Below are 27,845 nucleotides of genomic sequence, written 5' to 3' on the forward strand. Positions count from 1 at the left end.
CAGGAAGGCATCATCTATGTCCTCCGTTTGGCTTGGGGATCTATAGTAAACTCCCACAATGAGGTCACTGTTATTCTTCTCTCCCTTAATTTTGACCCAAATGCTCTCACTTTGGCTTTGAGGTTCTAAATCTTGGATCTCTCCTCCTCCTTTCTTGTCTGGTCTGTTTCTCTGAAATAGATTGTATCCCTCCATTATTGCATTCCAATCGTGGGACTTATCCCACCAGGTTTCAGTGATGCCTATTATGTCATATTTAGTTTGCTGTACCAAGAGCTCAAGCTCATCTTGTTTATTTCCCATGCTTTGCGCATTAGTGTACAGACATTGAAGTCCATTAATCATTCCCCCGTGTCTCTTATTCAAGGGCTTTTTCCTCCCACCACTAGGTCTGCGTGCTGTTTGCTCCATTTGGTCTATGACATTTGGATGATCATCTTCATCAGTTGATAGACTCCTACCTTCAGGAGCACTGTCTCCCTCCCCCACATTAGTCAGTTTAAAGCCCTCCTGATGAGGTTTCTGAGATTTTTGGCAAAAATATTCCTCCCAACCGTTGTGAGGTGCAGCCCATCGCTTGCCAGAAGTCCATCCTTAAGAAACTGCAGTCCGTGATCTAAGAATCCAAACCGTTCATGTTTACACCATTTGCGAAGCCAGCTGTTCACTTCCACTATTTTTCCCTCTCTCCCTGGGCCACGTCGTTCAACTGGGAGGACAGATGAGATGACAATTTGTGCATTTAATTGCTTCAATTTCCTGCCCAGAGCCCTGTAGTCTCTTTTGATCTTCTGGAGGCTATTGCTTGCAGTGTCATTGGTTCCCACATGAACCAAGAGGAAGGGGTATTGGTCAGTGGGTTTTATGATTCCTTGCAGTCGATTAGTTACATCTTGGATCTTAGCCCCGGGGAGACAGCACACTTCCCGAGACATCTTGTCAGGCCCACAGATCACTGCTTCTGTTCCCCTCAGTAGGGAATCCCCTATCACCACTACACGCCTCCTCTTAGGTTTGGTCGGGGTTCTTCACTCCATTCTGAGTGTGTTGTTTACCTCTGGCAGGTTACCTATTAATGCTCACTTGATTGGGTGCCTGGGGAGCCTGGCCAGTCTTTTGTAATGACAAATATTTAGTTCCTGAGCCAGGTCACAGGCTCAGCCTATGTAAGAGTGCAAATATCCAGAGATGTAGTGATCAGATGGGATTACTATGAGGAATTATAAAATATGCATCAAGCCATTGTGTCCGCGATGAACGCATTGCGTTGACTGGGTTTAATTCATTGACAATAATTTCTGATCAAATCCCACAAGTCTGAGGTATGTGAAGCATAACTTATGTTGACGATGCTGTTAATGTGCAAAGTGATGAATCTTTTTGTGTTGTGAATACTAACAAAATTCTCCATTTAGATTGCATACATTCTCACCACAGGCGGTTAGGTCACCTGGGATGGCAGGCACTGACCAAGATGCCAGAGATGGTTCAAGGCATGACCATCAAACCCTGCAGGTTTTACATGAAGTGAAAGTCATGTGCAGAGCACAAGGTGAGGGTTGCACCAAAGGGCAAGGTTTCTGGCAGGTAGGCATCTAAACCCTACCAGATTGTCCACACAGACCTTGTTGGTCCACTTGCAACTTCTCTAGGTGGAGCAAAGTACTTCATGGTATTGATTGATGCTTTTTCCAGGTATATTCATGTGTTCATGCTCAAGCAAAAATCAGAAGCGTTTCCTAAGTTCAAGGAATTCTGTGCTTGGTTGTAAAATGCCCATGGAAAGCAACTGCAGTGTTTATTTACTGACCGCGGAGGAGAATCCCTTCTCTGCAGTTTGAGGCTTTTCTCACTGAGAAGGGGATTCAGCATGACCTCGCAAGTCCAAGATCTTCATGGATGAATGGACTTTGCGAAAGGGAAAACCAGATTTTGCTACAAGGACTAAAGACCTTGTTGCATGATGCCAATCTTCCTGAGGAATATTGGGTGCAGTCACTGAATTGTTTGGTTTATTGTTTTAACAGACGATTTTCTGCACCCATAGGTTGTACTCCCGATGAAAAGATTTTTGGTAAGAAACCATACGTCAGGCACATGAGAATCTTTGGCTCTGACATGTGGGTCCATACTCCACAGAGCAGCAAGCTTGGGAAGTGTGGTGTGCATGGCATATTTGTGGGGTATGAAAAAGGTGCATACAGAGTGGTGATGACTGACACAAAGACGGTTTATCAGAAGTGTTCGGTACAATGCTAAATGTATTTTCCAGTCACCCCGAAGCTGAAGAAGCAGAGGAAGCTGAGGATGATGATCAGCGTTCGGATTCCAGTTCAGTGGGCAGTGCTAGTGCTGATGTCAGTGACAGCGATGACACAGCAGACTACAAGAGCGCAAAGGCCTCACTCAGACCATCTGATGAGTCTGACACTGAATTGGAAGAACCACTGTTCACCATTGGCCACTATTCTCCTAAGAAAGAGGAGATGAGTGCTGAAGACTTGCATCTAATACGCAGATCTGAAAGGGCCACAAAGGGCAAACCTCCAAAGAGGTATGCTGATGAGTTTGCTAAAACAGCAGTAGCTGTTGTTAGTAGCTCAGAGAAGGTGTGGGAATCTTCAAGCTTCCAAGAGGTCCAGGATTTAACCTCAAAGGATGCTGAGCCATGGCTAAATGCCATGAAGGCTGAACTTGATTCCTTGGAAAGTAACAAGACCTGGGATCTGGTTCCAATAGTCCCAGGGATGAAGCTGGTTGACAGCAAATGGGTCGTTAAATCCAAGACTGATCAGAATGGCAAGGTAGTAAGACACAAAGCCAGATTGGTCGCCAGAGGTTTTTCACAGATACCAGGACTGGACTACCACGAGACCTACTCACCCACCGTCAAGTATGAGAGCATTAGGCTTATGCTCAAGATTGCTGCAGAAGATAAGCTTCAGGTATCACATCATGGCGTGAACACAGCTTTTTTGTATGGGATTCTGGGGGAGGTGATTTACATGCTTCCACCCGATGGAGTGCAGGTAAAGAAGAGAATGGTCTGTAAGCTACAGAAATCCCTATATGGTCTCAAACAGAGTGCCAGGTGTTGGAACACAAAACTAACAGAGACATTGCTTTCTCTAGGTTTTCACCAAGGCAAAGCTGATCCATGTGTGTTTTTCAAAGAGGAGGGGCAAAACAAACTGTATTGTTTATGCTTTGTTGATGATATTCTTCTTTTTTGGAAGAATCAGGCTTTGTACCAAAGCACCCTAGCTCAGCTGAAGCAGCACTTTGACATGAAGGATCTTGGTGAGGTATTCAACAATCTTTCTCTGGAAGTAGAGAAAAACCAGGCAGGTGATTTTTTGGTACACCAATCTCAGTAAATTGCTGATGTGTTAACCAGGTTGAATTTGGTTGAAGCAAATCCTGTAGATGATACTGGTGAAGCATTTTCTGACACTACACTGTACAGATGCATTTTAGGCAAACTGAACTTCATTGCCAGATGTTCAAGACCTGATATAGTTGTAAGCACTAATCTGCTTAGCAGACACGCTAACAATCCATCCACAAACCCCAAAGTTTGTATTTTCTTTAGCTTTCTATAGAGAGGGGGCTGTTTTTTATATTGGAGCAGAATAGTGTATTAGCTCTAATGTTTTGTTTAAAGCAAGCCCTTGTTAAGTACCATCAGCTGAATTGGGCTTGTGCCCAGATCTTAGCACACTAACCGATGAAACAGGTGAGGGTAACCTCTGGCCCTCCAGACGTTGCTGAACTACAATTCTCATCATCCTGCCCATTGGCAATGCTGGCTGGGGCTGAGGAATTTCAAGGAAGCTTTCGACTTGCCCCTACCTACACCTACCTACCCACTGAACGAAGGAGCAAGAAAGCAAGAGGCAAGTTCAGAATTCCAGAGTTTTCCAAATGCCATGGCATCTCAGTGGGGCTCCCTTCCCAATTGATGGTAAAGCAAGCCATTGGACAGGCCATCATGCATGAGGACGGTTTTTCGAATGGATTTGAATCTCACTTTGACTTTTTTCTAATTCAAGATAGTGCCTCACGAAAGCATGGAGCTTTGCAGAGTCCTTTGGAGACTGTGGAAAAGATTGCGCAAGAGAAAGGCTTGGTACCAGAAGAAATTCATAACTTGCTGAAAATCGCACTCAGTGCCAAGCTTGGGAAAGAAAACATGTTTTGGCTTCTCTTTCCCCTTGGCAGTAAAGTATGTCAAAGTAGCTGCATTGCCCTGCCTTCAACCTTAACAAGAACCGGGGCTGCTTCTAGCTTGAGAGAAATTATCAAGAGTGAAGATGTTCAGAATGTTAAGCAGTGTCTTTCAAGGTCTTGCAGGCACAGTGATAAGCACTAGGCTACTGAAGAATCTGATTCCCATTTCCGTAATAACAGAGGATTCTCTTATTTCAGCTGTGTCTTGGCTCTGTGCTCGCAAGTGTTCTAGTGACTTTCAGGTAACTTGGAAAGCATGGTAATGATGTCTTGGTTCTGAAGAATGATATTTCTCCCAGTCTGACTTAGTTATCCTGCTGATGATTCAGCTAGATGTTGTACACGCTGACCATATTCCAGAAGGGGTTTGTTGTCTTGGTCTTGCTTTGGCTTACTGAGATCTGTCTTCTCCCTATAGGTGCTCATTCTAAAATGGATAATTGTAACGTTTGACTTCATTGAACAGAAGGAAAATATGAATGCCCTCTATGGTTTCTTCTCCAGCTTCTTACAATATGAGAAACTGGTAAGATAAAAAGGAATGTGTTATTTTGAAGGAGCTCGCTTTTATTCTGACATTAACCAAAATCAAACAATAAAGAGTAGTTTCCGACCACACAACAGGACACCATGTGGAAAGTGGGGCCTTAAGAAACCTTTCCCATTTCCTTCCTTTTCCTGTCTTGTTCCTTCCCAATGGGTGCCGATCGCAGTGCACCCCAGGTGCACGGCATGTTCAGGCATGCACGCATGCGCGCACGCAGGCAGCTATCCGATGTAGATCCCGCCCATTCCTCCCTCCACCCCCCTCAAAGACAGCCGCGCAGGCAGCTATCCGGTGGAGGGAGGGGGAGAAGGCAGGCTCTACATCGGATAGTTGCCTGCGCTGCTTCCATGACAAGGGGGGGAGAAGGGGGGATTTCAATGTGGGGCTGGGGTGAAAAAAAGTTTCCACATCGGATACCACCTGACCTTGGTACGCCACAGTTCACAGTGTCCCCTAAGGACCTAGGGCAGTTTCTTTTTGTCTTCTTCAGCTGAAAACTGAAAAAATGAAACTAAACTTGGGTCTTTGGGACGAGGGAGCCATGGCTGCTGCAGTGGGTCACATCAAGAATCTTTGTGATGAAGCCACTTGCTCCATCTGCCTGGATTACTTCCATGATCCTGTTGAAATAGGAAAATTAATTCCTTATAAAGGGGTCACAGCTTCATAGGGAGGACCAAAACCCTCGGAAGAGCACCGCTGGGTAGGCTCCGCTCCAGTCGGGAAATGACAAGAGACCAACACCAGGATTCAGGAAAGCAAAGTCTGTTCTTTATTGAAAGAACAGGAAAAAACTGTTGCAACAGGGTCCCCCCTCACGTAACAAAGACGGAGTGAGAACCTCGAACAAAAGAGCTGCCTCGACTTTTATACCTTTTGGTTTCCATACAGATCAATGACACAGAAGAACAGCAAGGGTGGTGGGAAGCAACATGAATGGCGTGAAGAGAGGATTAACATAAGGTAAGTAGGATGTTGTGAGACCTTGGTTGGTGTTAATGGAGGTGTCATTTTTGCTGGAGGGCTGAAATCATATGTGTTGAGCTTCTTCTCATTTATCTTGAATCCAGTCAATGGCTTTTTCCTTTATCTACATGAAGAAACTCCAGAGCTGCTGATAATCAGTATGCAAATCGTGAGGCTGGATTTTCGGGAAATGGCTTCAGTGTTGGTGTGAAATCCTGTTCTGCATAGCTATCAATTCGGGTGTGATAGTCTTATGTTTGCATGCTTATTGGAAAATAAAACTAATTTATTTTAGAGCTTGTATTTGTGTGCATTCATGGTATTATTTGTAGACCCAGTAGATGGCAGTGTGGTGTGGAGAGTGTTTTTGGCAGCTCGTGAAAGGATAGAGGGTGGAACGTTGACCGTTCAAAGGCACTATAAGCAATATATATATCCACATTTTCCTAGCTACACTCAAATACATTTGAATCAAATACATTTGGAACAAGTGATTGTTACATTTAAGGAACATTCTCTAGGCAATGAGATTGGGGGGAAATACAAAAACCCATTTGGATACATTTGGATACATTTAGAAAAGTACAGCATTTTGAGGAAAAATACATTTGAGTAGAAAAATACATTCAGATACATTCTTAAAGTCAATGAGAAAGATACAGCAAAATCGATACAGCGAAAAATGATACATTCCCCAAGACACGGTTTATTGGCAAAACCTATTTGGAGTTTTGCAACTTTCTGACTAGTTGCAGGACCTTAGCCAGACCTAGCAGAGTACATGCAGAATCCATGGAAGCAATTGGCAACTTGGCTGCAGACAGGATAGACAAAGCAGGAACCAGGAACTTGTAGTTAGGTGTTTATTATATACAGTGGACTATTTACAGGAACAGAACACGGATCTTTTGCTAGCTCTCTCTGACACTACTCACAACTCCTACACTGACACACAGAACTCTGGACTCCAAACTCTGAACTACCAGTTAGTAGGCCATTAATTATCACTCCTTTGAGAGAGCTTGACCAATCAGGGAGCAGTCTCCATGTCTCTGTTATCACCAGGTAGACCTACTCCTTCAGATTGCCTTCTGGCTGTCTGCCAAACCTTAATTGCCTCTGTGTGAGTAGCTGCACGTACACAGTTTCCCAAATAAAAAATAAATTTGAGTAGAAAAATACATTCAGATACATTCTTAAAGTCAATGAGAAAGATACAGCAAATAAGGTGGAATTTATACTTAGCAAACAGAAATTGGATTTGATGTGTTTGCAAGAAACTCATATTGCAAAACAACACACAAGAATTTTATCAATAAGAAACTGAGACTTGGTTTTGTTTCTTCAGATAAATCTAAGAAGAACGGAGTTGTAATATACGCAAAAAAGCATTTGGAGCTGAAATTGATCTATAAAGATTCACAAGGAAGGGTCGTTGTGATAGAAATAATAGTCCAGGGGGAGAGAATTAAAGTTATTGGCTTTTACACGCCGAATGGAAAAAAAATGAATTTTATCAAAAGTTGGAACAAGAGTTGGGGGAGATTATTGGAGAGAAAATTATATTTTTAGGAGACCAAAATGGTGTGGTAAATCCTGATTTAGACAGATCCAAAAAGACTACTAAAATTCCCCAAAACCTTTTTTCAGTTAGTAGATTTGTTAAGTTTAGAGGACGCATGGAGAATACAAAATCCGACAGTGAAAGAATACACTTTTCCCCCCTACCCTAATGACTCGGCAGGAAGAATTGATGCATTCTGGGTAACAAAAGATTTGACAGTCAAAATATGTAAATCTGAAATTCCACCAAAGACAATAGCTGATCATAATGCAGTACAAGTAACGCTGACTTGGGAAAGAGGAAATCTATAAGATGGAGATTAAATGAAACTTTATTGAGAGATGAAATAATAATAGAAAAAGCAAAAAAGACCTTAAAGGAATTTTTTGAATTGAATTTAAATAAGGGCACCAATTTAAAGATAGTCTGGGATGCTAGTAAAGCTGTCTTAAGAGGTTTCTTTATTCAACAAAATGTAATTCAAAGGGGAAAAAACAACAAGAACTCTTAGAGGAGATTAGAAAAAGTGAGCTGGAATTACACAAAAAACCAAATAGTGTAGAATTAAAAAGAAATATTAAGATCCTAAAATCTCAATATTTAATGCTAATAAATGCAGAAATGGAATGGAAATTAAGATTATTGAAACAAAAAAACTTTGAACATGCTAATAAACCAGGAAGGTTATTAGCATGGCAATTAAAGAAGAGAGAGGCAGAAAGGCTTATAAATAGAGTTAAGTGCGAAGGCAAAATAATAAACAACACTAAAGAAATAGAGAAACGATTTCTCGAATTCTTTAGAGAACTCTATAAGGAAGGAAATGAAACAACAGAAGAAGTTAAAGAATATTTAGAACAGAAAGGTCTTCTGAAACTTACTAAAGAACAAAAAGAACTGTTGAATGCCCCTATTACATTGTACAAAATTCAAAGAGCAATTAAGGAAGCAAAGATAGGAAAGTCACCAGGGCCAGGCTTCCGGGTTAGCGCCATCGGCGAAAGGAGGAATTTCTCCGCCGGGAGAAGTGCGCTCCGCAGAAATCGGGTCTGGCTGCCGCGGCGAAGGCAGAGACCCTCCAGAAATCACAGGCGGGTGAAGCCTGTGAGCTTGGGATTCGGCGGGCACCATTTGCGCCCTCCCCAAACGTAAGGGACCCCCTTTTTTTCAGGGGCAATCCCTGTCGGAGTGGGGATGTGTGGCGCGGTGCTGTGAATCGATCGCTACTTCTGTGGAGTGAAGCCGCTAATCTTTCGTCGGAGAGCGCTGACTTTTTCCTGGAAAATTTGGAACCTTTGACAACAACCCGTGAGTAAAGTGGAATTTGGAACTTTTAAAAGGGAAAAATTTACTGAATTTGGCTACGACCGGGGGAGGTCAGAAACAGGAAGTCCGCCTTCCCCTTTTTGTAAATAAACGGAAGCAAAGAGACTGAGCTAAAACCTTTGAAAATAAACAACAAAACACTAAATTCTAGTATTGAAATTAATAAACCCCCCCCCTTGGAAGCAGGAGAAGGGGGGGGGGACTTTTTTACGAGACTGAATTGGCCTGCGAAGAGGCAAGGGAAGGGCTAAAAGCTCCATCACTCAGATCCTGGAACCGGGCTGCCATTGGAATGCGCACCGGCTGTATTGGAAACGTTCACTGACAGCTCCTTAAATAAGAGGGAAACACTGTTTTAACCTATCTTTCTTTGCTACAAAAAGGACAAAGGGACTGGAAACAATTGCAAATTAATTCTACTGCTGCAGCTAAGTTTTTTTTTTTTTTTAAAAAAAGAGTGGACTTAAGATAAATTCAGCTAGTAACTCTGTCCCTCTAGAGGAAACTTTTGAAATTGCTACAACTGCGACAAGTGTTACAAGTGGAATTTTCCTATTGTATGTTATGACTTCGGGGCCGTGAGATTTAACCTTGAGCTGTGGAATTGTTATGGCAGATGGGAAAGAAAAAATAAATATATCAACAACAAGGTCTGGGAAACAGTTGCGAAGAGCTTCAGTATCTGGATTTACAACTCCACCTGCCCTACCTCAACCAAAATGGAAAGAAATGGCTACAAATGAAGCTGTGGCTAATGCTTTAAAAAAGATAAATGACACATTGGAACAACTTTCGGAAAAAGCAGAGGATACAAATAAAAGAGTTGAAGAGACTAGCAGGAAAGTGGATAAGACAAACCAAAAGGTGGATGACACAAACAGGAAAATTGACAAGAACTCAGAAAGACTGATTAGTTTGGAACAAAAAGCTAATAGCAACGCAGAATCTATTGAACAATTGATTAAAGAATCTAATTTGACAAGACAGACCGCAGAGGAGGCCAGGGAAAAAGCTGCTGTTGTGGAAGCTAAATTAGATCAACTGGAAACAGAAAGTGTCCCAGACTTGGTGAGACAATTGGAGGACCATAAATTAAAATTTTCTATGATCGAGCTCAAGGATAAACAGGTTAACTTGAGGATCAGAGCGATACCCGAGGTGGAAAAGGATAACTTGGCAGACTTCCTCACGCAGCAATTTGTAGAATTTGGGGAGTTGAAACAAGAGGATTTTAGAATCGTGAGAGCCTTCAGGCTTGGAAGAGGAGGGAGGAAAGAGAAGAACAGAGTAAGAGATTGTCTGATCACCTTAAGAACCAAAGAAGAAAGAGACACAATCTTAAGCCGGCACTACCAGAAGTCCTTAGTAATAGAGCAGTCAAGAGTGGAAATATTTAAAGATATTCCGAAACATCTTTTGGACCTTAGGTCCAACTACGGTGGATTGGCTGCTTTGCTGAAAACATTTCTTGGAGTTTTATGAAAAAAGAATCTACAGGGGATGGGGGTGGGTGAAGGTTTTGGGAATGGTATAGGTGCAATTTATGCAGAACAGAAGGCTAAACTAATTGTGAATAATGTGGTGACAGAAGAATTTAAGATTGAGAAAGGAACGCGACAAGGGTGCCCAATCTCTCCACTGCTCTTTATATCGGTCCTGGAGGTTTTGCTAAATATGATAAGACGGGACCAATTGGTTAAAGGGATACAAGTTGGGGCTAAACAGTACAAATTGAAAGCATTTGCTGATGACCTGGTATTAACCTTACAGGAGCCAGAATCTAGTACTAAAAGAGCATTGGAATTAATTCAAGATTTTGGTCAGTTAGCAGGTTTTAAGTTAAATAAAATGAAAACAAAGGTGTTGGAGAAAAACCTAACTGCGATGGAGAGAGACAAGTTTCAGAAGGAGACAGGACTAACAATGGCTAAGAAAGTGAAATATTTGGGGGTTAATATGACTTCTAAGAATGTGAACTTATTTAAAGATAATTATGAAAAATGCTGGTCTGAAGTGAAAAAGGATTTAGAAACATGGTCAAATTTGAAATTATCATTGCTAGGCCGAATTGCTGTTATAAAGATGAATGTATTGCCAAGGATGCTGTTTTTGTTCCAAGCATTGCAAATTGTGGATAAAATGGACTGTTTCAAGAAGTGGCAGAGAGATATCTCTAAATTTGTCTGGCAGGGCAAGAAACCTCAAATAAAATTTAAGATATTAACAGATGCTAAAGAAAGAGGGGGGTTTGCCCTGCCAGACCTTAAACTTTATTATGAATCAGCCGCATTTTGCTGGCTGAAAGAATGGATGCTTCTTGAAAACACTGATGTTTTGGATTTGGAAGGTTTTAACAATGTATTTGGCTGGCATGCATATTTGTGGTATGACAAGGTCACGGTTCATAGGGCCTTTAAGAATCATATTATCAGGAAAGCATTGTTTAATGTTTGGATAAGGTATAAGGACTTGTTAGAAAACAAAACCCCAAGATGGTTGTCACCAATGGAAGCGAAAGCTTTGAAAAAACTCAACATGGAGGCCAAATGGCCGAAGTATTGGGAAATTATGCAGCAAGAGGGAGACAGGCTAAAACTGCAGAGTTTTGAAAAATTAAAAAATAGAGTGAGAGATTGGCTCCATTATTATCAAATAATGGAGGCATATAATTTGGACAAAAAAATAGGTTTCCAGGTGGAAAAATCAAAATTAGAAACAGAATTGTTAGACCCCAAAGTTAAGAACTTGTCAAGAATGTATAACTTGCTGTTGAAATGGAATACTCAAGATGAAACGGTGAAATCTGCTATGATTAAATGGGCACAAGATGTTGGACATAACATTATGATGGCTGACTGGGAACAGTTATGGACCACTAGTATGAAGTTTACGGCATGTAATGCCTTAAAGGAGAATTTAATGAAAATGATTTACAGGTGGTATATAACACCAGTCAAGCTGGCAAAAATCTATCATTTGCCCGATAACAAATGTTGGAAATGTAAAGAGACGGAGGGTACCTTTTTTCACCTTTGGTGGACGTGCCCAAGGATTAAGACCTTCTGGGAAATTATATATAATGAAATGGAAAAGGTATTTAAGTATACCTTCTTGAAGAAACCAGAGGCCTTTCTGCTGGGCATGGTCGGCCAATTGGTGTTAAAGAAAGACAGAACTTTTTTTATGTATGCTACAACAGCAGCAAGAATACTCATCGCAAAGTATTGGAAGACACAAGAGCTACCCACCCGGGAAGAATGGCAGATGAAGCTGATGGACTATATGGAGATGGCGGAAATGACTGGCAGAATCCGAGACCAGGGAGAAGAGTTGATGGAAGAAGATTGGAAGAAAGTATATTTACAGAAATATTGCAAAATTAATGAATATTAGAAGAATATTGGAATGGAATATTGGAAGTTACATGGTTTTAGCAGAAGTGTTATTAAGAATTATATGAATATTAATTGTTAATGTGCTAAAATGGAAAATTTAAAGTTAAATTGTGTTAGGATAAATTATAGAACAAAAATTGAGAAAGAGGGAAAGGATTTGTTGAATTAGCTTTTGAACTAGAATACAAAAAAGGGAGGTGCGAGGAAGTCGAGGAAATAAGCATATGAAAGATAATGAATTGAAACTTGGATGTGTGGTTTTTTTTTTAATGTTTTAATTTTTTCTTCTTGATTTTTTGTGGTATTGTTTTTTCTTTCTATTTTTGTTGTACTGTTTGTTAAATTTTCACTGTTGCTCTATCTTTTTTCTTTTTTTCTTTTTCCTTTTTGTAACTATTAAACTCTTAATAAATATCATTAAAAAAAAAAAAAAAGGATAGTCACCAGGGCCAGATGGCCTACCGGCAATATATTATAAAAAAAAATGAGAACATACTGTCTGACCCATTAAGAAGTATCATGAACAACATCTTAAAAGACGGAACCATGCCAGACTCATGGAAAGACAGCCTTATTGCATTAATTCCAAAACAGGGAACGGACAATCTACTTATTAACAACTATAGGCCTATCGCACTCCTAAATAACGATTATAAATTATATGCAAATATTTTAGCTGAAAGATCAAAAAAAGTCTTCCAGATGATTATACACAATGACCAAGCTGGCTTTTTGCCTGGGAGGAACATTTATAGCAACACTAGAAACATTATAAACTTATTGTGAGGGATGTGTTTGCTGCCTAGCTAGTCAGGAGATAACATTCCAGGCATCGAGCCACTTCTGTCCCGTAGATTTATTACTGCAAAATCCAAGCCCATGCCGGAGCTCCAAACAACACGTCCGTGTTGTTCAGTAAGTTGCTGCTTCTAAATTTTTGTGACGTTGCTTTCTAGACCAGCATGCCCAGCGAGACAGGGAACGCCTCTTATCTCCTCTCTTCTGGGAATAGCTAGTTCCTGGAACAGACTGGCCACTCCCTATTTCAGTCTTTGATTCAGAGGACTGGCTGGAAAAGGGCTGCTTGGGCTCTCGGTAAGTGTTTCCATGCCCCCCCCCCCCGTCTCTGTCTGCCTCCCTTTCCCTGACACTTATTAGCGTGTTTAGACTTAAGAATAGAATAGAAGGCAGTCTTTTTTTCAAAAAATTATTTATTTATTTATTTTCAATGCAGAATCATAACAAAAATTACAAACATTGAATCCAAAATAATACTATACAAACAAACAAAACGGAACATACAAAAAAAAGCAGAAAAGAGAAAGGAAAAAACAACAACAAAGGAAACAAAACTAAACTAAACAAAAACGAAAAAGCACACATCTACAGAAAAAAACCATATCATTACGTACATTTACACATATTGACTTCCTTCCTTTGTTCTAAGACCTCAAAAAATTTACTCTTACTATATTGTTGTGTTTGGTTAGATTACTTCCATCTTTGTACTTTTTTTTTTTTTACACCATTCCCCCCCCCCCCTTTAACCCTGTAAAGCATCATTCATTACATACCAATATACTTACTCCAGAACAATGTTTTTTCATATACTCTTTAGCACAACCCCATTCTTTTAGTAATTTCTGGTCCGATTGTCCCCTTATGAATGCTGTGAGTCTTGCCAGATTTATGTATTCACAAAATTTAATTTGTGGTTCGAGGACCCGACCCCCGCGATGTGGAAAGAACACACAAGGAGACGTGGTATAAGGTTTATGGGCAAGAAAAGGCCACAACTTTATTGATTACAGCAGTGAAAAGGTATTGGCTTAGGCATTGGATGTTCACACAAGGGGGTTTATTCACCAGTAGGTGGAGCCTGTTGATGCTGATCCAACTATAGGCTCTCCCCTGATGTCACCGAGGGTCGTGCCATGGCCTCCCGCCAAGCAGGCATCGGACAGAATACACGACCGCCAGATTCCTTTAACGGAATACCCAAAATTGAAGGCATAGGCGATGGCCACACCTAGCCCTTCAACACACCATAACACATTATTCCAATGCCTAACCTACCCACCAATACCACGAAAGTTGTGACGATTGCTACGAGGTAGGCGAAAAAACCAAAAAGCCTAAAGCCAAATGGAAAAATTCCTACCAGGCCCCCCAAACAACCAGGGCGACCAACCTAAGGTCCATAGCAAGGCCAAGTAAACCTAACCCTGAGCTAAAGGGAGTGGAGGGTGGGTGACTCGTGACGGGTCCGCGAAGAGTGAGGGCGAGAAGGTGGCTGGCGCTGCGACATATAGTCTACTGAACATGCCCCCCCCCCAGCGGCACCTGGTTGGGTAGCCGCCGAGGGGGGCGTGGGCGCCAGCCAGGTGAGGAGGAAGGCAGGGGGCTAATGCCCCCTGCGGTGGCAGCGCTCAGATTCCCGCCCACAACCACTCCCCTCCCTTCCAGGGAGGAGAGTCTTTGCCAATCTTTCACTGATGGAATTTTCCTCCCTTTCCAGTTTTTTGCTATAAGCATCCTGGCAGCTGTTGTTGCATAAAGGAATACTTTCCTTTGATTTTCGGGAATATCATTTGTAATTAAACCTAAAAGGAATGCCTCCGGTTTTTTACTGAAAGATATTTTAAACACCTTTTTGAGTTCTTCGTAAATTTCGTTCCAGAATTGTTTAATAGGTTGGCATTCCCACCACATGTGAAACATTGAAAATATTTCCACATGTGAAAATATTTCTTTTTTACATCTCCAACAGGTATTCGAATTTAATTTGTAAATTTTAGCCAATTTTACCGGAGTTAAGTACCACTGGTACACCATTTTCATAAACTTTTCTCTTATTGTATAACATGCCGTGAACTTAATATCATATTTCCATAATTTCTTAATATCATATTTCCATAATTTCTCCCATTGTTCCAGCCGAATCGCATATCCTATATCACATGCCCATTTAATCATAACTTCTTTTACTTCTTCATCCTTTAATTCCCATTCTAATAATAAATTATACCTTTTGGATATATTCTTTTTTGAGTTTTGTAATAATACTTTTTGTAATTTTGATTCCTCTTTTTCAAATCCTATTATTTTATCCTGATTAAATATTTGTGCAATTTGGTGATATTGTAACCATGTAGTACAGTATTGGGTCACCTCTTCATATGGTCTTAATTTTGATTGGCCCTGTTCTTCCTTTAGGAGCTGCTGGTATGTCGCCATTCTTCCTATAGTATTTTTCTTTTTAACCGATATTACTTCTAACGGTGAGACCCACCATGGGGTTTTCGGTTCTAAGAACCTTCTATATCTCACCCAGACCTTGTATAATGCATTTCTAATTACGTGGTTTAGAAATTCTTTATGTACTGCCACTTTGTTATAAATTAGATAGGCATGCCAACCATATCTGTTGTTCCATCCCTCCAAGTCCAAAATGTCACTGTTCCAATCCTTTGATCCAATCCTTGATCCAAGTAAAGCATGCCACATCGTGATATAGTCTCAGGTCTGGGAGTCCGAAACCTCCCCACTCTTTTATGTCGGTTAATAATTTATGTTTGATCCGTGGCTTTTTGCCTTGCCATATAAACTTTGTTAGGTCCGTTTTCCATTTTTTAAAACAATCATCTTTACCTATTATGGGAATCATTTGAAAAAGGAACAAGAGTTTTGGTAAAATATTCATTTTAATAGCCGAAATTCTACCCCAGAGTGTTAAATTCAATCTTGTCCAAGTTTCCATTTCTCTTTTTGTTTCTTCCCAATTTTTTTTATAATTATCTTCCAACAAATTTATATTTTTCATTGTTATTTGTATTCCTAAATATTTCACTTTTTTTACAATTTGTAATCCAAATTTTTCTACCAGTTCCTTTTTCTCTTGATCTCCCATGTTTTTTACCATTAGTTTCGTTTTTTCTTTATTCAAAGCAAAACCTGAGACCCTTCCAAAGTTTCCCATTTTTTCTAGAGCCTTTGCTATGCTTTCCTTTGGGTTTTCCACCATTAAGACTAAATCATCTGCAAATGCCCTTATTTTGTATATTTTCTCTCCTAGGGATATTCCATTTATTTCTTGATCCAGTTTGATTTCTTGATTTAATATTTCCAAAACCAAAATGAATAATAATGGTGAAAGTGGGTGCCCTTGTCTGGTGCCCTTCTGTATTTTAAAATATTCAGTCGTGTCATTATTTATTATTATATTTGCTTCTTGTTGTTCATAAATTGCTTTTAGCCCTCTTGTAATTTGGTCTCCCATGTCCATCTGGTCTAATAATATTTTTAGAAATTTCCATGATACTTTGTCAAACGCCTTTTCCGCGTCCACAAAAACAAAGGCTACCTTCTTACTCGGTTTCATGTCTAAATACTCGATCATATCAATCACTGTTATTATATTATCACTCATTTTCCTGCCCGGCAAGAACCCTGCCTGCTCTTTATTTATGCAATCCTGCAAAACTGTCTTTAATCTTGTTGCCAATATTTGTGCATAGATCTTATAATCATTATTTAGTAATGATATTGGTCTATAATTGGTTATAAACTCTTTATTTCGTCCTTGTTTTGGGATTACTACTATGTGAGCCTGTTTCCAGGTGTTGGGAATCTTCCCGTCTTCTAGTATTCTATTTAAGAGTGTCTTCATAGGTGATAATAATGGTTCCTCTAGTTTTTTGTAATGTATTGCGGTAAGACCATCTGGACCTGGGGATTTTCCCAGTTTCATCTTAATTATCGCTTGATGAAGCTCTGTCGTGGTTATTGGGGAGTTTAGATCTTGAATCTTTTCTTTCTTAATTTTAGGTATATCCTTTCCATATAAATACTCTTTTATTTCATCCTCTGTCTCATTTCCTGCTTTATATAGCTTGTTATAATATTTTATAAAGCACTTTTTGACTTCTTCAGGATTATCTAAAGTTCTCCCTTCTTCCACTATTTTATCAATCAGTTTTTCCTTTTGTCTTTTTTTCAATTGCCAGGCTAGCATCTTTCCGGGTTTATTTGCAAATTCGAACGACCTTTGTTTCATCCATTTAATATTATCCTCAATTTCACTATTTAATATTGCTGAAGCCTGGGTTTGTAATATTTTTAGTTTTTGGTTTATTAGTTCATTTTTTGGTTGTTTTGTTAATAATTTTTCATTTATTCCTATTTCTTTCCTTATTTGTTCTAGTTTTTGCTCTCTGATTCTTTTCCTTATTGCACTTTGTTGTATGTAAAAGCCTCTTATGAAAGCTTTACTTGCATCCCATATTGTCCTGATGTCTGTATCCTGTTCTTTATTTAATTCAAAAAATTCTTTCATTAGTTCTTGCGCTTTTTTCACAATCTTTTCATCATTTAATATTCTTTCATTAAGTCTCCATCTTTTATTAGTTTCCTTGTATTCCTTTAATTCTAATGTGACGGGGTTGTGATCTGTAATAATTTTGGTCTGTATTTCTGCTTTTTAAATTTTAGTTGTTAAGTTATTTGATACCCATATGCTGTCAATTCTGCCGGCTGATTTTTTTACTTCCGAGAAATGTGTGTACTGTCTTTCTCCTGGGTTTTTATATCTCCATGTGTCAATCAAATTTAAGTTTTCTACCATCTGAAAGAAGGTATCTGGGAGTCTGCCTTTTTTTGATTTTCTTTCCCTCTCTGTCCTATCTAATTCTATTGATGTGACACCATTTAGGTCTCCCATCAGAATAATTTCCTCTTCTATAAATTCCAGTAAATTAGCTTCTACTTTCCTGAAGAATTCTGTTTTGTTACCATTCGGTGCATAAACTCCTACTATAATGAAATGTTCTTTACCTTTTGTTATTTTTACCCCTAATAATCTACCCTTTTCTTTTTTACATCTGAGGATATAAATTCTTGACCCAATCTCTTGTTTTCTAAAACCCTTCTGTGATTTCTAGTCACATCGGTCTCCTGCAAGCATATGATATCCCATTGTTCTTTCCTCAATACATGTTCTATTTTATTTCTCTTCCTCTTATCATTTAAACCGTTAACATTCCAAGATATAATTTTTAGATTCATTAATCTTTATTTATTATCTACAAAGGTTTCATTGAGTAAATAAAAGAAAAAAGAAAAGAAAAAGAAAAAAACTCAGAAATTTTAGGATTTTAATATTACGTTTTTTCCAATCTCTCCACCCCCCACCCTTGATACCCTCTTGTCTCTCTATGCTTCTTGTGGCGTCTGCGTTGTTTCCTCTCACTCCAATGTCGGATCTCCAGTTAGTTCTTTTTTATACTTCCTCCAGAATTTTCCCAGCTTGTCTACTGATCTAAAAGTTTTTCTTCTGTCCTTGTATGTGAAGGTGATGCCCTCAGGGAATTCCCACCCTAATCTAATCGAATTCTTCTTGAGTGCTTCTGTTACTGTCTTATAGTTCTGCCTTTTCTTCAAAATTCTTTTTGGGATTTCCTTAAATATTTTGATAGGTCTATCTTCTATTATTAACTTCACTTGGCCTTTTTGATGTAACATTTTGTCCTTTAAAAGTCTTGAGTTGAAAAAAATTAAGCAATCTCCTGGCAATCTTAATGGCCATAGATGCTGAAAAAGCTTTTGATAGGGTCTCCTGGAAATTTATGAAAGGTCTATTACACCATATGGATTTTGTTATACAGTATATAAAAGGGATTGAAGCAATATATTCAAAACAAAAAGCTAAAATCTTAATCAATGGAAATTTATCACAGGAGTGTAAAATCAGTAAAGGGGCCAGACAAGGTTGCCCACTATCCCCCTTAATTTTCATATTAACATTGGAAGTTTTATGTAAACGAATTAGGGAGGAAAAAGAAATAAAAGGGAATATGCTGGGAAATAGAAGTTACAAAATGAGGGCATTTGCTGACGATCTACCGTATTTTTCGCTCTATAAGACGCACCAGACCACAAGACGCACCTAGTTTTTGGAGGAGGAAAACAAGAGAAAAAAATATTCTGAATCTCAGAAGCCAGAACAGCAAGAGGGGTCACTGCGCAGTGAAAGCAGCAATCCCTCTTGCTGTTCTGGCTTCTGGGATAGCTGCACAGCCTGCATTCGCTCCATAAGACGCACACACATTTCCCCTTACTTTTTAGGAGGGGGAAAGTGAGTCTTATAGAGCAAAAAATACGGTAATTAGGATTATGGATAACACCAAAGAATATTAACTTGTATGAAGATAATTATATTAATTGTTGGAAAGATATCAAAAGACAGTTGGAGACATGGACAAGCTTAAATTTATCATTCCTGGGCCGTATTTCGGTAATTAAAATGATAGTCTTACCGAAGCTACTCTTTTTATTCCAAACGATTCCAATTATAGGAAAGACCAGCAGTATTGACAAGTGGCAAAAAGAAATTTCTAAATTTTTGTGGAAGGGTAAAAGACCAAGAGTAAAGCATAAGATATTAATAGGTACTGTAGAAAGCGGTGGCTTCGGGTTACCGGATTTGAAGCTATATTGCGAAGCCTCATGTCTTCTCTGGTTGAAAGATTGGTGTTTATTAAAAAATTGGGATATTTTAGATCTAGAAGGTCATGACACCCGTTTTGGGTGGCATGGCTATCTTAATTATGGAAAAATAAAGACGCATAGGAGTTTTTCAAATCATATAATAAGAAATGCTATATATAAGGTATGGGGAAAATACAAAAGATATTTGGAACAGAAAACCCCAAGATGGAACTCTCCACTAGAAGCAATCGCTGTTAAAAAAAGCAACAACATCAAAGAGAACTGGATAACGTATAACACAATATTAAGGGGGGGGGAGGAGGGTCAACTAATATTGATAAGTTATGAGAAAATAAAAGATCACTTTTCTAGTTGGCTAGATTACTTCCAGGTGAATGAAGTGTTCAGACAGGATAAGCAGATAGGTTTTGAAAAGGAGCCTTCAAGATTTGAAAGAGAACTATTGAATAGTAAAACCAAAATAATCGCAAAAATGTATAGACTTCTTTTAGACTACGAAGTAATGGATGAGGAGGTTAAGGCTTCAATGATAAAATGGGCCCAAGATGTGGGCCGTCCAATTATGCTAAAAGATGGGGGAAACTTATGGAATGTAAATTTGAAATTTACAGCCAGCTATAATATAAGAGAGAACATGATGAAAATGGCTCATAGGTGGTACCTCACTCCTTCCCGATTATCAAGAATGTATAAAAATTTGGCGAATGCTTGTTGAAATGTGGAGGAAATAACGGTGACATGATCCACATGTGGTGGATTTGTGAAAAGATTAAGATTTTTTGGGGGGGAAATATACAATGAATTTAAAAAGATGATAGGGATAACTTTTACTAAAAAAACGGAGGCATTTCTATTAAGTATTTTAGATAAAGAGATCCCCAAAAATCTAAGAGAGGTATTCTTGTATGCAACCGCAGTGGCTCGTATACTTGTGGCCAAGGGATGGAAAGACCACGAGGCTCCAAAAATAACAGATTGGCAAATCAAATTACAGGAATTGGTGGAGATGGCTCAACTGACTTGTAAACTCAGAGGAAACTCAAAGCAAAAATTTGCAGAAAAATGGGATGATTATAGAAGTCATGTTCAAAAATACAATAATAGTTTTGACCCCGTGCTAGCATTCGAGTGATAAAGGAACTAAAAGGAGGTGGACAACAATGAAGGATTTATTATGTTTTCAGAATGTATTGGAAAAATCATATAAAAAGGTTTATTGTTTTGTGTACATTCAAATGTAAGATAAAATATATGCAAAGGGACTTGACAGGAAGTCAAAGTTGAAGAAAGTATTTTGTAAGATAAAAGGGGAAAAATATTTACTTTCATTATTATCATTTTGTGTGCGGGTGTGGGTGTGTGGGTGTCTGCACATATGTGTGTTGTTGTATGCAATGTTTGGGAGGAAATAAGACGGTAAATAACAAATAACAAACTAAATATCGATGTATGTAATTTTTATTTCTTAATTATATTTAGTGGTAGTATGGCTGCATTATTTTTTGTAACATAAAATCATTCAAAAAAAATTATTTTTTTTAAAAAATGAAATACAGCAGCTTCAAAGATTTGGGTTGGGACCATGGCTGGGAGAGAAAGGGTTAACCTCATCCACACCCCCCAGCAAGGTTGTTTTGTTTTGTACATATTTAGAACACTACAAATGTGAATTGCACATGTCTCCTTTGGCTAGCAGGATGCCTCCTCAATACCCTGCCAAGCAGATAGCAGCAAGGGATCAGCTGCAAGGGGGTGGGGACTGGTGGCCAGTGTTATAAGGGAAAAACTGCTCCTTTTCCCTTCTGGGGTACCTCAGAGCCCATATAGAGTCCTTTTGTAGCTTCTCTATCAGTAGGAGAAAATAACAGAGGCCAACCAGAGAATATTGAGAAGCAAAGCAGCTAGTAAGCCAGATCTTTATTAACTGTTGCAACAGGGTGCTCACCCCCCCCACCCCCACGCAGAAGGGAGGAGGAGACCCCGAACCATGTGCGCAAGTCCTTATATAGACATTTGAAATTGCCCACCCTGGAACCCAAGACCACCCCTCCATACATCATACATACATCAGAGAAGGGGCGCTCTACAACAGAATCCTGTCTGGCAGGAAACCTGTTGATGGGTTTACCTGGCTGTTCATGGGTTTACCTGGATATTCTTTTGTGATGATAACTACTTATGGCATTTATGTATGTGTTTATATCTTAGACCTTCTAATTCTCCTAACAACAGGAATTGACCAGATGGTACAGGATGCCCCCCCCCCACCCAAGTATCTGTTGGAAGCAGATTTAGGAGTGGGGGGTGGAAGCATCTACTGGTGGGGAGCACACTTATTCTGGGTATGCTTCCTCCTCCTCCTCCTCTTCCCACTTCTCCCTGGGGCCTCAAGATGAGAAATCAGGCTGGAAGTCTCTTCGGAGAAGACAAAGGAGCAAGCATGGCTGCCTTTACTCTTCTCCAGACCAGTTAGTTGGACTAGAAAACTTTCCCATCCCAGTTCTGCAGTGGTTTTCAAGCAGTGTGCTGTGGCAGCTGGGGTGCCTTGAATGATGGTCAGGGGTGCCGTGGGAGACACTGGCCCTCTTTCCTTCCCTCCCTCCTCGGATGCCATCTGTGCCTCCCCAAGGCTTGCCCAGCTGTTCTCCCCCAGAGAATGGTGCCTCTGGGGCTGGCCAGGGGGTGTGGGCTGCCAGGAGCTGAGGCGGCCTCAGAGTAAGCAAGCAAACTGGTGAGGGGCCGTTGCTGTTGGGAATGGACAGGCAAGTCCCAGGCCTCTGGGGGGCAGCTCAGAGACCAAGAGGAGGACTCCTAAGGAGAGGGGAGAGGAGAGGAGGCTGAGAGAGCACTCCGCAAGGGAGGCTGTTCGAGAAAGGGGGAGGGGAGGCAAGCTCGGCAAGCAAGGGGGGACCTAAGTGGTCTCCTGAGCCCCACAGGGGTGCAGCAGAAAGAAGGGAGTTGGTCCGGGGAGCCATGGACCCAAAAGAGTTGAAAACCTCTGTACTTTTATTTCCTCCAGTAAATTATTTTGCTATTATAGCAAGGCCACTGGACCCAAGAAGCCAGTATAATATTCATCTCCTCTCTTTGTGTCTCAATCAAAGCTGAGTTTTCCCTTTTCTTGTCAGGGAGAGATCTGTCGCCGCCTGGAGATTCGGAGGAAAGAGAGAGGGGAAATTCTGGCCTATCAAGCAGACCTGGACAAGGAAAGCAAAGACCTCCTTGTAAGTGTCCCTATTGTCACTAGTGAGGGAACAAGCACTTCAAGAAGCAAGTCCGGACTGAGGAGGGATGGGGAAATCTGCCCATTTCAACTTCTCCCTATTTCTCCTTTTCCCATATTGGTTTGTTATTTATTTATTATTCTGAAAATGAATCAAATGCTAGGGTGGCTACCTTCTCGTATAAATATTTTGATACGTGCTTTACCCTCATAAATACATTTTTTTGTGAACATTACCTGGCTGGGTCAACCTTGAAAAATTCAGAGGTGTGAATTTCAAAAGATTACTGTTTTGGTCTCCATATTTTTCCAAGAATTGCGAATTAGGTAAGTTCACCTTTGAATGCAGCTAAATGGAGTTTGTTATGTACTGAAGTTCTCACCCTGGGCCAGCAGGGGGATTCTGTAAATAGTTATGCAAATGAAGGATCGAAAGTGACGTTCAGTGATTGGATAGTTTGTATGCAAATGAAGGATCAAAAGTGACGTTCAGTGATTGGATAGTTACAGAAAATGGTTACTGTTGCATTCTAGTGGAGCTCTATATAAGCAGGCTGACTGAGCTCCTCAGTTCAGTTCTGTTCCAGCTTACAAATAAAGAGCTGCTTGGAAGAATCGCTGTGTCGTCTGATATGTTCGCCCACAACTTAACAGAGTTTATTTCCCATTGTTGTTTATTATGTGAAAAGCAGTCAAGGAGAAGCCTGAGGACTTGTGAGCTGAGAGAGTGGAAGCAGTTCAATTCAAATCATAATTCTCTTGCTGATGTTTTGAAGGCTGGCCATCTTCCTCACTCAGACCTACTCTTTTCTTGCAAAAATTAACAGAAACAGAGAGGCTGGAGACTGTGGAGAAGTTCAGACAACTGCACCAGTTCCTGGAAGAAGAAGAAAAGCGTCTGCTGAATCATGTGAGGGGAGAGACTCCATCAGGCAAGGCCTCCTTCCACCTTCCTTGCCCCACCCTCTGCTTCTCAATGTGTATTGTATTGTTTAATGTACTGTGTTTTGCCGTTGTTTTATTGATTGTAGTTTAGATATTATCGTAACTCTTGAGTGGATTTCTGTTTAATTTTTATAAGTTGATATTATGTTATATTATTCAAATTATTGTTGAATGTTACTTTTTTGATGGAGGTTGCCTATTTTAAAGTTATGTTTTATTATCACATTTTTGTATTGCATTAGATTGTTATAAGATGTACATTTTTTGTTTCTTTGGCTTGTAAACCGCCTTGAGTATTGTAAGATAGAAAGGCGGTATACAAATAAAAAATGATGAATGATGATGTGGAAGAGGTGGAGAAGGAGATTGCAGGGAGAAGGGATGAGCAGTTGGACAGACACTCCAGGAAACTCTCCTCTCTTGAGAGGATTATCCAGGAGATGGAGGGAAAGGGTCAGCAGCCAGCGAGTGAACTGCTGCAGGTAAGACAGTGGCAGGTGTTACGATATGGAAGCAATGGAGCTGCGAGCTGCTAGCTTGAAAACATCACATGATGGAATGTTGGGACTGTTCCGTGGGAAACAGAAGGACAGTCAATTCACAGTGCGAAGCACCGGAATTAGCTCAGAGTGTAATATGGGCTCTTCCTCTTGCTCTTGTACAGGAAGTACAGGAGGTGTTTGTCTCTCGACTGCTGGAGCTTGAAGAGAGCAGTCATGTTTTCTGTACTGCTGCAAAGACAGAAATAAAGGCATGTAAATACGTTTCTGTCTATCTCTTTCCCCTGCCGGGGGGGGGGGCAGGAAAGAGGGGGGGTGCTCTTCTCACGCTGAGAAGAATCGCCTATCGCGACCTAGCCTGGATCTTGCTGGGGAATGCAGCCAGGGAGGTCAACAGGAAAGCAAGCCGGGTGCCTGGGAGTTCTGCCAGTTACTCCTGATATAGGCTTGTTTTCCGACAGCAGGAACAGCCCAAGGCTCCAGGAAAAGACTGCCTCCCATCCTTTCTGTGCCCCTTTCATGTATGCAAGGAGTGTAGGGGCTCAGGTGAAGGGGCCTCTAGTCAGGTTTGTAATGGACAGGAACACCCAAGAGACCTGGGATGCTGAACTCACCTGAATGCCGACTAGAGATTCTTCAGTCTTCTTGATGGAAGGGGAGGGGATTTTCTGCTCCTTGCTGATGATTTGCCTCCGAATGCCTTCCCGCTGGGCAATGCTGCCTTCCTGCCCTGCCCTGCCCTGGGCTTCGCCAAGGATGCATTCAGGCCTCCTTCTGACATGAGCCAGTCTCTTGACCAAGCTTCTTTTCCTGTTCCCTCCATAACTTCTGGGTTGATCCCCTTCCCCATAGATCCTGATTGGCCCAAAATGGTGCTCGGTCACAGTGACCAAAGAGCAAGACAGAGGGACTCATCCAGACCGCACCATCTTCTCCACTCACAATCCCATATGGCCAGACGTACAAGTGCTTCCGAACGCCCTCTTTAACGAAGCTGAGAAGGCTGACATACTGGCAAAGGCAGGAGAAGCCCTATTGCAGAATGATTACCAGATGTCCCCGTCTCCCGGGGACAGTCCCCGGATTTACAAATCTGTCCCCGACAAAATCCGTCCCCGGAATGTCCTGTCCCCGGATTTCATTCAAGGTCCCCAGATTTATATTTTAAGTGTTGTAGATTTATTAGTAGGGAAGGAATGTTGCATGATTGGTTCAACGGCGCAAGACACACCATATGAATATGAAAGGCAGCATCTGTCAGAAAAGGTCATACTGAGCCAGTACAGATGAACGTGGCTATTGGTTCGCTTCCTCTGCTATCCTCTGCTATCTGCCTTTTCGGGCACCTCAGAGGTGGCAGAGAGAGGCAGGAGAGAGACTCCGGCCTCTAAAGAAGGCTGCACCCCTTACCTCCGTGTCCCCACCCCAACTCTTAGGACCAGAAGCAAGAGACAGCTTTGCTGAGCATGTGCCCCTTCCCAGGGAGATGAAACTCTGCACTACTGTTCACTGAATTGCTCATGAAGCAGCCATATCCCAGGCTCTTATTGTCACAGCCCTGCAGGATCAGACCAAGGCCCATCTAGTCCAGCTCTCAGCAGCCCAGTAGATGTCCAAGGGAAGCCCAAGTAGACTCCAAATGCAGCCCCACTCTCCCTACTTGGGACGCCTGCAATTGGTATGCAGAGGAAGACTGCCTCTGTGGCTGGAGGTGCAACATGGTCTAACCCTCCATGAATTTGACTAATCCTCTCTTAAAGCAATCCCCATCAGTGCCTCTGGAAGGAGGAAATTTCAGTGTCACTAGGCACTCTGTGTCTGGCCTGAATCTGGCAACATTCTGCTTTCTTAAAGAGCTCCAGGTTCTGATATTATGAGGGAGAAAACATTGCTCTGCACCTTTCCCACATCGTGCAGACTTCTATGATGTCCCCACTTTCCCCCCCTCTCACAAAGCCCCAAAGCCTCCTACATTGTTAGCCTTCCTTACAGGGGAATCATCAGAACTACCTGTGCTGCAGAGTTTCTGGCTGAAAGGCAACTCATGGAAATTTGCAATGACTGCTGCAATGCACCCCTAATGATTCAGATTGTATCATTATAGCGTTATTGTGTTTATTTGTTATTGATATTTTAAATTTGTATAATCTTAGAAGCGGTGTGGCTGTGAGTACCATGAAGGGAGCCCAGGTGGGATGTTTCATTTTTCGTAGCTGTTTCATCCCTGAGGCCTGAGGAAGTTGGAGGTGACGCAACTCCTGCATCTCTGACGTGGGAAGGTTTGGGGGTATAACAAATTCCACCCTTCTTCCTTGGTTCCGTGGAAAGAAGTCATCTTTGTGCGCCTTTTTAATTGTTTGTTATGGAAAATCAATAAAATGATAAGTTGCCCCTGCCAAAGGGTTGCATGCCATCTGGCTGAAGACTTTTTGTTAAAGTTCAGGTGTGCTCTGGTCCATGGGTTGAGGAACACACGCCATTTCACAGCAAAGCAGAACACGGGCCATTCTGCCATTGCATTCGGTGAAGTCAGACTGGCTTTGCAAAGGAACTTGCCCCTGAACTCAGTTGGTTGCCTGCCTCTGGCTTACTGGCGGCTTGGCATCACCAAAACACAAAGAGACAGCCCCTTGCAACCTCACTCGCAAAGATTTTTGCCCATGCTTCAGACATGCAGCCCTAAGAGCAGCTCTGACTCCCACTCTAGGTCCCTCTGCCCCAGACTTCCTCCTGATGTAGGCTACAGGATCTGGGAAGTCTGATCCAGCTTTGAGGTGTGGTTCCATATGGCCGTTAGTACTGTTGTGTTTTTGCCAGAGAGCCACGTGGTAAGGAAGATCTCTGAAGAATGTAATGGCGTCCGGCACACTTCCCTGTGCCAAATGTGAGCCCTAAGCTTTCTTCCTGGCTCCAAACAGAGTTTCGCAGCAACGGTTAGTGCCTTGTGTGGGTGATAAATCAAAGTCTGTACAGAGGCTTCCTAATCTAAGAAAAACATCATAAATCGTGGCTCCGCTAGGATCGCCATGGAAGATGGCCAACAATACCATCTCTCCAGTTCACACGAGGTAATTAAGAGGCTGAGATGGGAGTAATCAGCCTCCCAGGTTCTTCCTGGTGGAAGGGAAGATGCAGTCTCATCTGTGGCTGCCCACAAACCACCCCTGAGTTTGAAAAGAAGGAGGGGGTGGGGGCACTGGATGGAAAGCCCTTGAGCGAGCTCGGATCTCCTGGACGCTGTCTCTATGAGCACTCCAAGTTCCATTTCTTAAGATAAAAGATTGGATATAAGATTTATGGTCATGCTTCGAGTGAAGAAAGGGTATTTTCTCTGCTAATTAAGCCAGCCACTGAGATGCTAAGAGTGACGGATTGGAATAAAGATAACATCAAAGAATAACATCTAAGCCTGTATGTTGAAACGGAACGAAAAGGAGGTGGGATAAAAAAATTTCTTTTTCTACTACGATACTACCTAACAACCCCCCCCCCCCCAGAAGAACCGTCTATACTACTTATAGCACGTGAGATCGTAAAATATAAACTGTGTGGAAATAATATTAACTAAAGCCTTTGTTTTTCGAAATATTTGGAAGAAGATAATAGACTCTCTTGTGACACACTATTTAATCGGGATCCGCCA

The sequence above is a fragment of the Podarcis tiliguerta genome (assembly GCF_965153285.1).
Source record: "Podarcis tiliguerta genome assembly, chromosome: W".
NCBI lineage: Eukaryota > Metazoa > Chordata > Lepidosauria > Squamata > Lacertidae > Podarcis > Podarcis tiliguerta.